The sequence below is a fragment of the Siphateles boraxobius genome, unplaced genomic scaffold (genome assembly GCF_051911475.1).
Source record: "Siphateles boraxobius isolate OS27281-9 unplaced genomic scaffold, OSU_SipBor_1 19, whole genome shotgun sequence".
NCBI lineage: Eukaryota > Metazoa > Chordata > Actinopteri > Cypriniformes > Leuciscidae > Siphateles > Siphateles boraxobius.
In genome coordinates, this window is record NW_027508799.1 from 408,233 (window position 1) to 420,353 (window position 12,121).

The 12,121-nt window shown below is 42.9% G+C and overlaps 3 non-coding genes across 3 annotated transcripts; 1 reads left to right on the top strand and 2 right to left on the bottom strand.

Moving 5' to 3' along the window:
- Positions 1-6,908: 6,908 nt before the first annotated feature.
- Positions 6,909-6,981, bottom strand: trnaf-gaa (transfer RNA phenylalanine (anticodon GAA)). Its single transcript has one exon. It is a non-coding gene; the product is annotated as a tRNA-Phe (tRNA).
- Positions 6,982-7,236: 255 nt separating this feature from the next.
- trnap-agg (transfer RNA proline (anticodon AGG)) lies at positions 7,237-7,308 on the bottom strand. The gene has a single exon. It is a non-coding gene; the product is annotated as a tRNA-Pro (tRNA).
- A 1,772-nt stretch (positions 7,309-9,080) lies between these two features.
- trnaq-cug (transfer RNA glutamine (anticodon CUG)) lies at positions 9,081-9,152 on the top strand. The gene has a single exon. It is a non-coding gene; the product is annotated as a tRNA-Gln (tRNA).
- Positions 9,153-12,121: the final 2,969 nt, after the last annotated feature.

The following is a 12,121-nucleotide window of genomic DNA, read 5'->3' on the forward strand; positions in this document are numbered from 1 at the left end:
AATCAGAATAATTAAAACAGTTTGGAATAAAAGATAAAATACAGAAATCAGAATAATTAAAACATAAAATAAAATACAGTGCAAACAGTCGGACGAACAGTGGCACAGTGCTCATTCAGTAAATGCACAGTTAAACAGATGTGTTTTGAGTCTGGATTTGAATGTGACTACTGTAGGAGCACATCTGATCTCTTCTGGAAGCTGATTCCAGCTGCGGCTGGCATAGTAGCTAAAAGCAGACTCGCCGTGCTTCGAGTGAACCCTTGGTATTTCTAGCCGATGTGATCCTAATGATCTGAGTGATCTGTTGGGTTTATATTCACTGAGCATATATGCAATGTATTGAGGTCCTAGGCCATTGAATGATTTATATACCAGTAATAATACTTTAAAATCAATCCTAAATGTAACTGGCAGCCAGTGTAAAGACCTGAGGACTGGTGTGATGTGTTCATATTTTCTGGTTCTGCTCAGAATCCTAGCAGCAGCGTTCTGTATGAGCTGCAACTGTCTTATGGTCTTTTTGGGAAGGCCAGTGAGAAGTCCATTACAATAATCCACCCTACTGGTGATGAAAGCATGCACAAGTTTTTCTAAGTCTTGACTGGAAACAAAGCATCTAATTCTTGCAATATTTTTCAGGTGATAATATGCTGATTTAGTTATTGCTTTGACATGACTACTGAAACTAAGGTCTGACTCCAGAGACACACCCAGATTCCTGACTTGATTTTTAGTTGTTTGACCCCTAGACTGAAGGTATACGTTCACCTTGAGAACTTCATCTTTGTTTCCAAACGCAATGACTTCAGTTTTGTCTTTGTTTAACTGAAGAAAGTTTTGGCACATCCAATTGTTTACTTCATCAATGCATTGGCAAAGGGAGTCAATGGGGCTGTAATCGTTAGGCGATAGGGATAAGTAGAGCTGTGTGTCGTCTGCATAGCTCTGGTAAGCGATTTGGTTCTTTCTCATTATTTGGCTCATTGGGAGCATGTACAGGTTGAATAGGAGTGGCGCAAGAATTGAGCCTTGAGGGACTCCGCATGTCATGGATGTCCACTCAGACTTATGGTCTCCTATACTCACATAATAACCTCTGCCTCCTAAGTATGACCTGAACCATTTTAGGACTATCCCAGAAAGCCCGACCCAGTTTTCCAGCCTGTCAAGAAGTATTTTGTGATCGACAGTGTCAAATGCAGCACTGAGGTCGAGTAGTACCAGCACTGATAATTTGCCTGTATCAGTATTTCAGACAGTGCTACATCCTTAATAACAATTGATTAAATGTTTAGACCCTTACTGATAAGTAAATCTAGAGTGTGTCCACAATTATGTTTGGGTCCATGTACATGCTGAGTCAGATCAAAAGTTTTTAAAACAGTTTTGATTTCTTTTGCCATATTGTTTTCTGCATTATCTATGTGAATGTTAAAATATCCAGCAATGGCAAAGCAGTCAAACTCTGAGGAAATTGTTGATAACAGTTCTGTTAAGTTCTCAGCAAAAGCTGGAGAGTATTTTGGAGGCCTGTAAACAATGATAAGTAAAATGCGTGGAGCACCTTTTAACACAATACCCAGATACTCGAAAGACGGGTAATTCCCAAATGATATTTGCTTACATTGATAGACATCTTTATAAAGAGCAGCTAAACCTCCGCCTCTTCTGACAGCTCTGCAGACACTCATAAAAGTAAAGTTAGGAGGGGCTGTTTCATTGAGGACTGTTGCACTGCAACTTTCTTCTAGCCAAGTTTCATTTAGCAACATAAAATCCAGGTTGTATGTGATTATTAAGTCGTTGACTAAAAGTGATTTATTTTTAAGTGAGCGGATGTTTAAAAGTGCTAACTTAACAGTCTTACATTTTGTCCCCACAGCAATATTGGTATGTCGTGTAATAGGCACCAGATTAGATGGGTTTGCTGTACGGCTTTTGAAGGCCTTAGACTTTCTATCATGTAATCGAACAGCAATAGAAAAAGATACAGGCACACTGGGTTCCCGCTTGTTCTGTAAACATTTGAGAAAGTTATTGTTATCATAGCGGGGACCCGACACATATCACTGAGAGCTGGTATCAGTTGTTTTTGGTTCACCTCGAGCCGCTGGAGGAGGGTGTGGGCCCTGGCGCTGTGGCAGAGGCCGAAGAGCTCTCACAGGAGGAGGGGGAGGGCGAGCTGGGCCCGCAGGCTTTGGTGGTTGTGGGGCCTGGCGTTTTTTGGTTGGTATCTGGGGGCTCGCAGCAAAAGAGTGGGATAGTCTAGTTCCAGCATGCACCAGTTGTTCCATTTTCTCTGAGAAGCACAGAAGTGGAGATGCTGGAGAGAGTGGATTTTTGCCCTGGTGTTATTGGAGGCTGTAATATGCTGTCCTGGTTTCCCTGGCTGTTTTCCAGAAAGTCGTCTATGGGTGCTGTATCTTGGAGCAGTGCTGGTATGTCACAGTCTGTCTGTGGTGAGCTCTGTGGGCAGGGCTCAGCTAAGATTGTGTCCGTGAGCAGATGTTGTTGTGGCTGAGTGGTGTTATCACTGTCCTTGTATGATGTATCAACCGCATGTCCATTCAGGTGCTGAAGTGAAATCCTGTGGTCATTCATACTGTATCCAGGTGTGTGTGTGCCATTCAGGTTGAGTGGATTGGCACACATTGCAGAAGGATGACGGAGGGAGAAGTAGATATTGTCCTTTAGCACTCTTGAACCAAGTTTGTTTGGGTGGTGGCCATCCTGTTGAAACAGTTGCCTCTGACTCCAGAAAAGATTGAAGTTGTCAATAAAGTTCACTCCTTTTATATTGCAGGTTTTTTGCAGCCATGTATTAAGCCCAAGCAACCGTGAAAACCTGTTTGTTCCTCTTGCTGGGAGTGGTCCACTGATGAATGTTTGAACTTTCAGTCTTTTAAGTGTTTCAAAAAGTTCATTGAAATCCTTTTTAAGAAGTTCCGACTGCTCTTTATGAATATCATTCTTCCCCACATGAATGATGAGTCGATTTGCAGTCTTATGTTTCATCAGAATGTTCTGAAGTTCCCTGTTTACATCAGAAGTTGTTGCTTGTGGAAGGCAGCACGTTGTTGTATCCCTGCTATTAATTTTTCTGATTACGGAGTCGCCCACTATCAGAGTCCTGGGCTCGGCTGCACTGTGAGCTGAGTGCCGCTGTCTGCTCGACCTTGAGCCCCAGTTAGCATCAGTGTTAGCTACTGGCTGATTCTGTCTGTGTGCGATCACATTCATCAAATTTGGGGATTCCTCATTCATTAATACTTCAAATCTGTTCTCAAGATGTATAGGCGGTGGTAGGAGACCAGTGTTTGCAGTCCTTGTCAGAGCCGTATCTGGGGTAGAGGATGCTACTGCAGTAATATGTGATGCTCATGACAATCTGATGTCTCGAGTGCCTTTGGGTCTCGCACCCTGTTTGTGCCATCGATTAGTAAAACGATCGGCTTGTTTCTCTTCACTCAGTATGGCCTGTCGAGAAGCACTAGATTCATGGGACTCACCGGCTGTATGCTGAGGACGTCCATGACGAAGCTCTGTTGTGTGTTCCGTCTGGTTTGGTGGTCCCGCAATTAACTTTGTTTCAAGAATTGCAATCCTTTGTAAAAATCTGTGGCAGTTGGAGCAGCAAGTAGATTCCAGAAGAGGCATTTTCTTATCCTTATGAATGTAGGCAGTTGTGTTTTCTCTTCCCCGGAATGTAAGCTTTCAGTGGGAGGCTGGTCGAATAAAATAATTCTGCTTTTTTTTGTAGTAATCCAAGAGTTTGAGCACTGTGCTGATTTGCTGAAGTTAAAATTAGGTGATAAAAGGAGATAAAATATAGAAATATAAAAGCGATATACGCGGAGCAGTAAGCAAGAGCGTCCGAACAGTAGCTGAGCAGGAAGTAGTCGTCATCAGTAGTAATTATCGTCATCTTTGCAACAGGTAAGTCTATTCTTCACGACTGTATAATCGATCATTATTTATTCATAAACAGTGTTTGTTTTTAGACAATTAAACATGCCAATAAAGCTAGCTAGCGTGTAATAGCACACGTTTTCTTCTGTACATGTGAACCTGCAACTTTACCATGATATACAGTAAAAAACATGCCACTACTGTCAAGATAATTAGCCGACCGCTAATTAAGCTATATCCTCCTTAAACCATTTTTTTGTTGTTGTTAATTTAGTATTTTTTTGTGTCATTCATTACATTATTTTGAGCACAAGAAGATTTTTACTAAAACCTTTAAAAAAAAAAGTTTAATTCATATATGTTATACTATACTATGTTATACACCAGTATACATATTTATGTTATCTTTTTAAATACTATGTTATACATATTTAAAAAGACATGAATAGGCAAAAACAAGTGTTTTTTGTTTCAACAAATGATTCTCAACTATGTTATAAAAGATATACCAAAACGATTTGATATACCATTTTAAGTTTTAGATCTGTTCGATGATCATATTATTATGAATTGTCATAAACGCCTTTATGTTATATTTGGTGTTTCTTAGTAATCTCTGCCACAAAAGCTAAACAAAACAAAACGATTTAAGCATGGCATGATACCAGCAAGATTGTACCAAGAAGTGTTATTTATTTTCTTATTAATAAGTTCATCACACTATTTAAAATTTGTACACAAGGCAATTCAAAGTGATTCACAGTTGTATAAAAAACAATAATGCTTATGCTCATAATAATAATAATCATTAATTATTATAATATTATAATAATTAATTACATAAAAACAAATGCTGTGGTAAAATACTTTCAGTTGGAATATGACAGCTATGTAACGTTCTGTTTATGCCTGTGTCCTTTCAGATTATGTATGCATACCCGGTTTTACGAAGAACCTCTGAGGGTCGACTCCTTATGGGGCCAACTGAGGAGGCCAATAGGAGGAAGATCGTGTTGGCAGGGAGGGCCAGGTGTAAGGAGGAAGTCCTGGCTGAGGCCACTGCCTTTGTGAGGCAGAATGGAGGGAATCCTGGAGACCAGTTCCTGGTTCTGGCTCACTGCAAGATCCAGTTTGGGAAACACCAGGGTCAGAGGTTCCTGTGGCTGCTGGAGAACTCACTGGGGTATGCCTGCTATCTGGTCAGCAGCATTTTGGGGGAGGAGGAGAGGGACAACCCGCTGTCGGACAACAAACACCTGTTCCTCTGATACACCTCGCAGATCAGGGAGGTAGGAGAGGCTGTGGAGGTGTATCAGAAAAAAACAGGCCATGCTGCAGGAGGCCCAGAGGACAGGAGACTCTGGATGTCTGATGGTGGAGTTTGGGGATTTTAAGGGTAGGTCAATGAAGGAGGTGTATGAGGACCCAAGCAAGGAGGCCCAGGCTCTCATCATCTACCTGAAGAAGGCAAAGGCCAGGCCTAACACCAATATGGCCCTTTTCAAAGCATAAGTGCTGAAGAGGCAGGCTCCAGCCCACGTGCCCACCACCACTGTGCCCACTGCATTTGTCCTCACTGCTGCTGTGCCCACTGCCACTGTGTCTGTTCCTCCTCCACCTACTGCCACTAAGAACAGGCCACTGCTGGCGACCAATGTGAAGGCCCTGTTGGCGCGGGGGAAGCATTTATTTGCTTCACAGCTGGCACAAAAGATTTTGGCTCCAGCCAAACCCTGTAAGTGATTTGCAAGCTTTAAAATCATTACAGTATATATTAGGCAGTATATATGTCTAACGAAAATACGTGTTCAACAGCTGCAGGACCACGTGTACATCCTGCGTCTGAGTCCGCAGCCCGGAGACAGCTCTTTACATGTGGTGAGTATCACTTAACGCATACAAGTGTGTTGGTGACATGTGCTTAGTGTTTTATGTTATTTTACAGACTCTGCTGCTACGGATTTTTTTGAGGAGGAAGATGACCTGGAGATGGCAACTGTAGCCTCGCAAGCTGAGGAACAACTTCCTCAAGGTATATAAATCTTAAACAATATTTTACAAACAATTACAAATAAAACAAAACAGTATTTTTTAAATGACATATTATTTTATTTCACAACACAGAGGAATGGCACTTCTCAGGTGTCAATCTACATTCACTCTTTGAGTGAACATCCTCAAAGGAAAAAAGATAATTTAAAGGTGTATGTAAAAGGTTTTATTTCATTTTTTATCGTAATCACTGACTAAAGCTCATTCTTCTCATCTCACACTTCCCCCACTCCCCTTGGAATAAGTGGCTGTTGTAGTGTTTGGTCTGCTTCGCTTCACACTTGGCTGATCCCATCTTTTTTTCTTCTTGTATTTCTTCTAATGGTGCTTGGATGAAAAACAGGATGATTTTCACTGCTTCCTTCCATCTTTTCATTATCATGTCATCTCTCTACTAATCATACATGCTTTGCAGTAAACCTTGTAATCGCAGTAGCTGTCCAGCAGAGCTGAGAAAGTCATGCAGTGAAAGTCTAAAACAATAAGATGATTTTGTTGTGTTTTTTTACGTAGGTCTGTCTCTGTTATACACACTAGGTTAGTGGTGAGCGCCAACCCTTGTAGTTTTGTTATTTAGTTAGGTTAGTCAGTGCCGCGTGCGTGAAGATTGCGGTTTCTTTTTCACCTTTTGTTTTGAGTAGGGTTAGGGTTAGCTTAAGGATTGTTTTTGTTTTATTATGTTCTTTCCTTTGGGTCCACTCTTTGTTTGTCTCCCAATCTTTTTTTATTATTATTGCATTGTACATAGCGCATACATTGTCCTGTTACTGGAACTAGTGGCTTCAGCTTTTTTTTGTGTAATAAAACCCAGTAATTTTTCTCTTTCAAAGTTTGTCTGACATGTTCTTCCAGTCCACTTCACATCTAGCAGCATATTAATATTTTAATGGTACGACATTCCCTAGGCCTTTTAAAGATCGTAACAGAGGCGGACGTCGTTCCTCTGCCGACACCCGGGATTGAACCAGGGACCTTTAGATTTTCAGTCTAACACTCTCCCAACTGAGCTATTTCGGCCAGGTACTTGTGCGGTTTAGCCAGCAGGCATGTCTGGGAGATCGCCAGTCATTTTCGAGAAGAGCAGAGCGAAGGTCCCAGAGAGAAAATGAGTTGCCCGTACGGGGATCGAACCCTTGACCTTGGGGCTATTAGCACCACGCTCTAACCAACTGAGGTAACCAGCCTCTCTCTGGCTCATTTTATCCCCAATTTCTCCGAAATATCCTGGTTGCCCTAATCAGGCTGAAGAGATTAAAAGCAAAGGCTGAAAATGGGCTCATCCGGGATTTGAACCCGGGACCTCTCGCACCCTAAGCGAGAATCATACCCCTAGACCAACGAGCCTAAACATACGTCCTCCCTGCTGCTGCCGGGCCGAAAACATTTCAGCTTGCATGGCTTAAAGCGCAATTTTTTGATTAAATCTACAATTAAAAGGTAGCCAGTGCAAAGTTTCCAGCACAGAGGAAATGCGGCCTCTTTTTTTGTGGTCATTGGAAATCACGCTGCAGCACCTGCACACGAATAATGAGAAGCTTACTTACAGGAGCCTGGTCTGCAACACTGGACCCAGTTGATGTTGCAGGAGCAGAGGCAGCACTTGGCTGGACAGAAGGCTGTGGAGGAGACTGCAGAGGAGGCTGAGCAGGGCGCAGAGGAGGAGACTGCAGAGGAGGCTGGGCAGGGCGCAGAGGAGGAGACTGCAGAGGAGGCTGGGCAGGGCGCTGCAGTCCTGTGGGTGGCTGTAGTGAGGATGGTCCTGGTGCAGAGGGACAGGGGTTGAAGGCCTTGCTGGAAAGATGGGAGTTGCTCTTTCCAGTGGACAGGAAGCTCTGCAGGCGATTGGGACACCTGGCCAGGGGTCCACAATGTATACCGCGGCATACTGACCTACCGTTCGTCCTCCCAGATTATCGTAATGCCTCTATGATATGGAATAAACACACCAATACATCGCACATCACTCAGTTCGCTACACAGAGCTCAACATCGCACTTCACTCAGTTCGCTACACAGAGCTCAACACGCCACAGAAGAGAGAGAGTGAACGCGCCACAGGAGAGAGAGAGAGAATGAATGAACGCGCCACTCTCTTAAAACCAGCTGAACGGCCTTTGATTGGTTCTGGAACGTCGCCTCAATGATGACTAACGTCCGGCTCAGCCAATCACAGCAATCCTGCGAGCAGAGATAGTGAACTAGGGACGAAAGAGAAACACAATGAACATAAGGGCCAACACGTGAAACAGATCAGTGAAACAAAACACGTGGAATGTAACAGCCTCTCTTAGTCGAGGCGGTCCATTGACCAAACGCCAGCTCCTATCTACCTGATTCCACCTAGCCTCATCGCTATCTGGCTCTCAGACAGCCAGCTAGCAGGGTGTGTTTGTTCCATGGTGTAATGGTTAGCACTCTGGGCGTTGAATCCAGCGATCTGAGTTCAAATCTTGGTGGGACCTGCATTTGCCAGGAATGTGTACAGTACCTCGTTCGAAAAAACATTTTCGGCAGCACTGAGCCGCAAGAGCTCATCTAGGTAGTGCCCCTTGAAGGGGAGCGTAAAAAGGATGGACAGCACTGGAGAATGCAGGCATCGATCCCGCTACCTCTCACATGCTAAGCGAGCGCTCTACCATTTGAGCTAATTCCCCTCGATCATGGAGAGAAGGTGTCCATCGCTCTCAAAGACAAAGACGAGGTGCAATCCCTAGCACGTGTGCAGGTGCTGCAGCGTGATTTCCAATGACCACAAAAAAACAGGCCGCATTTCCTCTGTGCTGGCAACTTTGCACTGGCTACCTTTTAATTGTAGATTTAATCAAAAAATTGCGCTTTGAATCCAGCGATCCGAGTTCAAATCTCGGTGGAACCTTTTTAGGTTCTTTGCGGAAGGGAGGGAAAAAACAGAGGTGATGCGCAACTGCTGACGTGGCGGTGAAATTGGCACTCTCAAACCGAGTTGGAATTGGGGAAACATGGGCTTAAAAAGCAAAGGCTTCATTTGCTCCTTGCTATCGTGCTTCTGGACTCAATGACTTAAATCCTTGCTATCGTGCTTCTGGACTCAATGACTTAAATCTCTGCTGCTCATGGGAAAAGTTGACACACGCCAAGGTTCCATGGTGTAATGGTTAGCACTCTGGGCTCTGAATCCAGCGATCCGAGTTCAAATCTCGGTGGGACCTGCTTTTGCCAGGAATGTGTGCAGTACCTCGTTCGAAAAAACTTTTTCGGCAGCACTGAGCCGCAAGAGCTCATCTAGGTAGTGCCCCTTGAAGGGGGGCGTAAAAAGGATGGACAGCACTGGAGAATGCAGGCATCGATCCCACTACCTCTCGCTTGCGCCTGCTGCTTCCTACCGATTGAGCCAAAGTAAGCCCAAAGTAAGCCCACGTGAGCCAATCGTGTTTTCTCTGCTGTGGCTTACTTTTGACCAATCGCGTTCTCTCCTGTGGCTTACTTTTGACCAATCGCCTTTCTCTCCTGTGGCTTACTTTTGACCAATCGCGTTTCTCTCCTGGCTCTGCTCCTGTGGCTTACTTTTGACCAATCGGCGACCGCTATTATTATCGTCATCTTTGCAATCTTTGCAACAGGTAAGTCTATTCTTCACGACTGTATAATCGATCATTATTTATTCATAAACAGTGTTTGTTTTTAGACAATTAAACATGCCAATAAAGCTAGCTAGCGTGTAATAGCACACGTTTTCTTCTGTACATGTGAACCTGCAACTTTACCATGATATACAGTAAAAAACATGTCACTACTGTCAAGATAATTAGCCGACCGCTAATTAAGCTATATCCTCCTTAAACTATTTTTTTGTTGTTGTTAATTTAGTATTTTTTTTGTGTCATTCATTACATTATTTTGAGCACAAGAAGATTTTTACTAAAGCCTTTAAAAAAAAAGTTTAATTCATATATGTTATACTATACTATGTTATACACCAGTATACATATTTATGTTATCTTTTTAAATACTATGTTATACATATTTAAAAAGACATGAATAGGCAAAAACAAGTGTTTTTTTGTTTCAACAAATGATTCTCAACTATGTTATAAAAGATATACCAAAACGATTTGATATACCATTTTAAGTTTTAGATCTGTTTGATGATCATATTATTATGAATTGTCATAAACGCCTTTATGTTATGTTTGGTGTTTCTTAGTAATCTCTGCCACAAAAGCTAAACAAAACAAAACGATTTAAGCATGGCATGATACCAGCAAGATTGTACCAAGAAGTGTTATTTATTTTCTTATTAATAAGTTCATCACACTATTGACAATTTGTACACAAGGCAATTCAAAGTGATTCACAGTTGTATAAAAACAATAATGCTTATGCTCATAATAATAATAATCATTAATTATTATAATATTATAATAATTAATTACATATAAAACAAAAGCTGTAGTAAAATACTTTCAGTTGGAATATGACAGCTATGTAACGTTCTGTTTATGCCTGTGTCCTTTCAGATTATGTATGCATACCCGGTTTTACGAAGAACCTCTGAGGGTCGACTCCTTATGGGGCCAACTGAGGAGGCCAATAGGAGGAAGATCGTGTTGGCAGGGAGGGCCAGGTGTAAGGAGTAGGTCCTGGCTGAGGCCACTGCCTTTGTGAGGCAGAATGGAGGGAATCCTGGAGACCAGTTCCTGGTTCTGGCTCACTGCAAGATCCAGTTTGGGAAACACCAGGGTCAGAGGTTCCTGTGGCTGCTGGAGAACTCACTGGGGTATGCCTGCTATCTGGTCAGCAGCATTTTGGGGGAGGAGAAGAGGGACAACCCGCTGTCGGACAACAAACACCTGTTCCTCAGATACACCTCGCAGATCAGGGAGGTAGGCGAGGCTGTGGAGGTGTATCATATAAAACAGGCCATGCTGGAGGAGGACCAGAGGACAGGAGACTCTGGATGTCTGATGGTGGAGTTTGGGGATTTTAAGGGTAGGTCAATGAAGGAGGTGTATGAGGACCCAAGCAAGGAGGCCCAGGCTCTCATCACCTACCTGATGAAGGCAAAGGCAAGGCCTAACACCAATATGGCCCTTTTCAAAGCATACGTGCTGAAGAGGCAGGCTCCAGCCCACGTGCCCACCACCACTGTGCCCACTGCATCTGTCCTCACTGCTGCTGTGCCCACTGCCACTGTGTCTGTTCCTCCTCCACCTACTGCCACTAAGAACAGGCCACTGCTGGCGACCAATGTGAAGGCCCTGTTGGCGCGGGGGAAGCATTTATTTGCTTCACAGCTGGCACAAAAGATTTTGTCTCCAGCCAAACCCTGTAAGTGATTTGCAAGCTTTAAAATCATTACAGAATATATTATGCAGTATATATGTCTAACAAAAATACGTGTTCAACAGCTGCAGGACCACATGTACATCCTGCGTCTGAGTCCGCAGCCCGGAGACAGCTCTTTACATGTGGTGAGTATCACTTAACGTATACAAGTGTGTTGGTGACATGTGCTTAGTGTTTTATGTTATTTTACAGACCCTGCTGCTACGGATTTTTTTGAGGAGGAAGATGACCTGGAGATGGCAACTGTAGCCTCGCAAGCTGAGGAACAACTTCCTCAAGGTATGTAAATCTTAAACAATATTTTACAAACAATTACAAATAAAACAAAACAGTATTTTTTAAATGACATATTATTTTATTTCACAACACAGAGGAATGGCACTTCTCAGGTGTCAATCTACATTCACTCTTTGAGTGAACATCCTCAAAGGAAAAAAGATAATTTAAAGGTGTATGTAAAAGGTTTTATTTCATTTTTTATCGTAATCACTGACTAAAGCTCATTCTTGTCATCTCACACTTCCCCACTCCCCTTGGAATAAGTGGCTGTTGTAGTGTTTGGTCTGCTTCGCTTCACACTTGGCTGATCCCATATTTTTTTCTCTTGTATTTCTTCTAATGGTGCTTGGATGAAAAACAGGATGATTTTCACTGCTTCCTTCCATCTTTTCATCATCATGTCATCTCTCTACTAATCATACATGCTTTGCAGTAAACCTTGTAATCGCAGTAGCTGTCCAGCAGAGCTGAGAAAGTCATGCAGCGAAAGTCTAAAACAATAAGATAATTTTGTTGTGTTTTTTTACGCTCCAGCCACTGCAGGCTCGAGAGG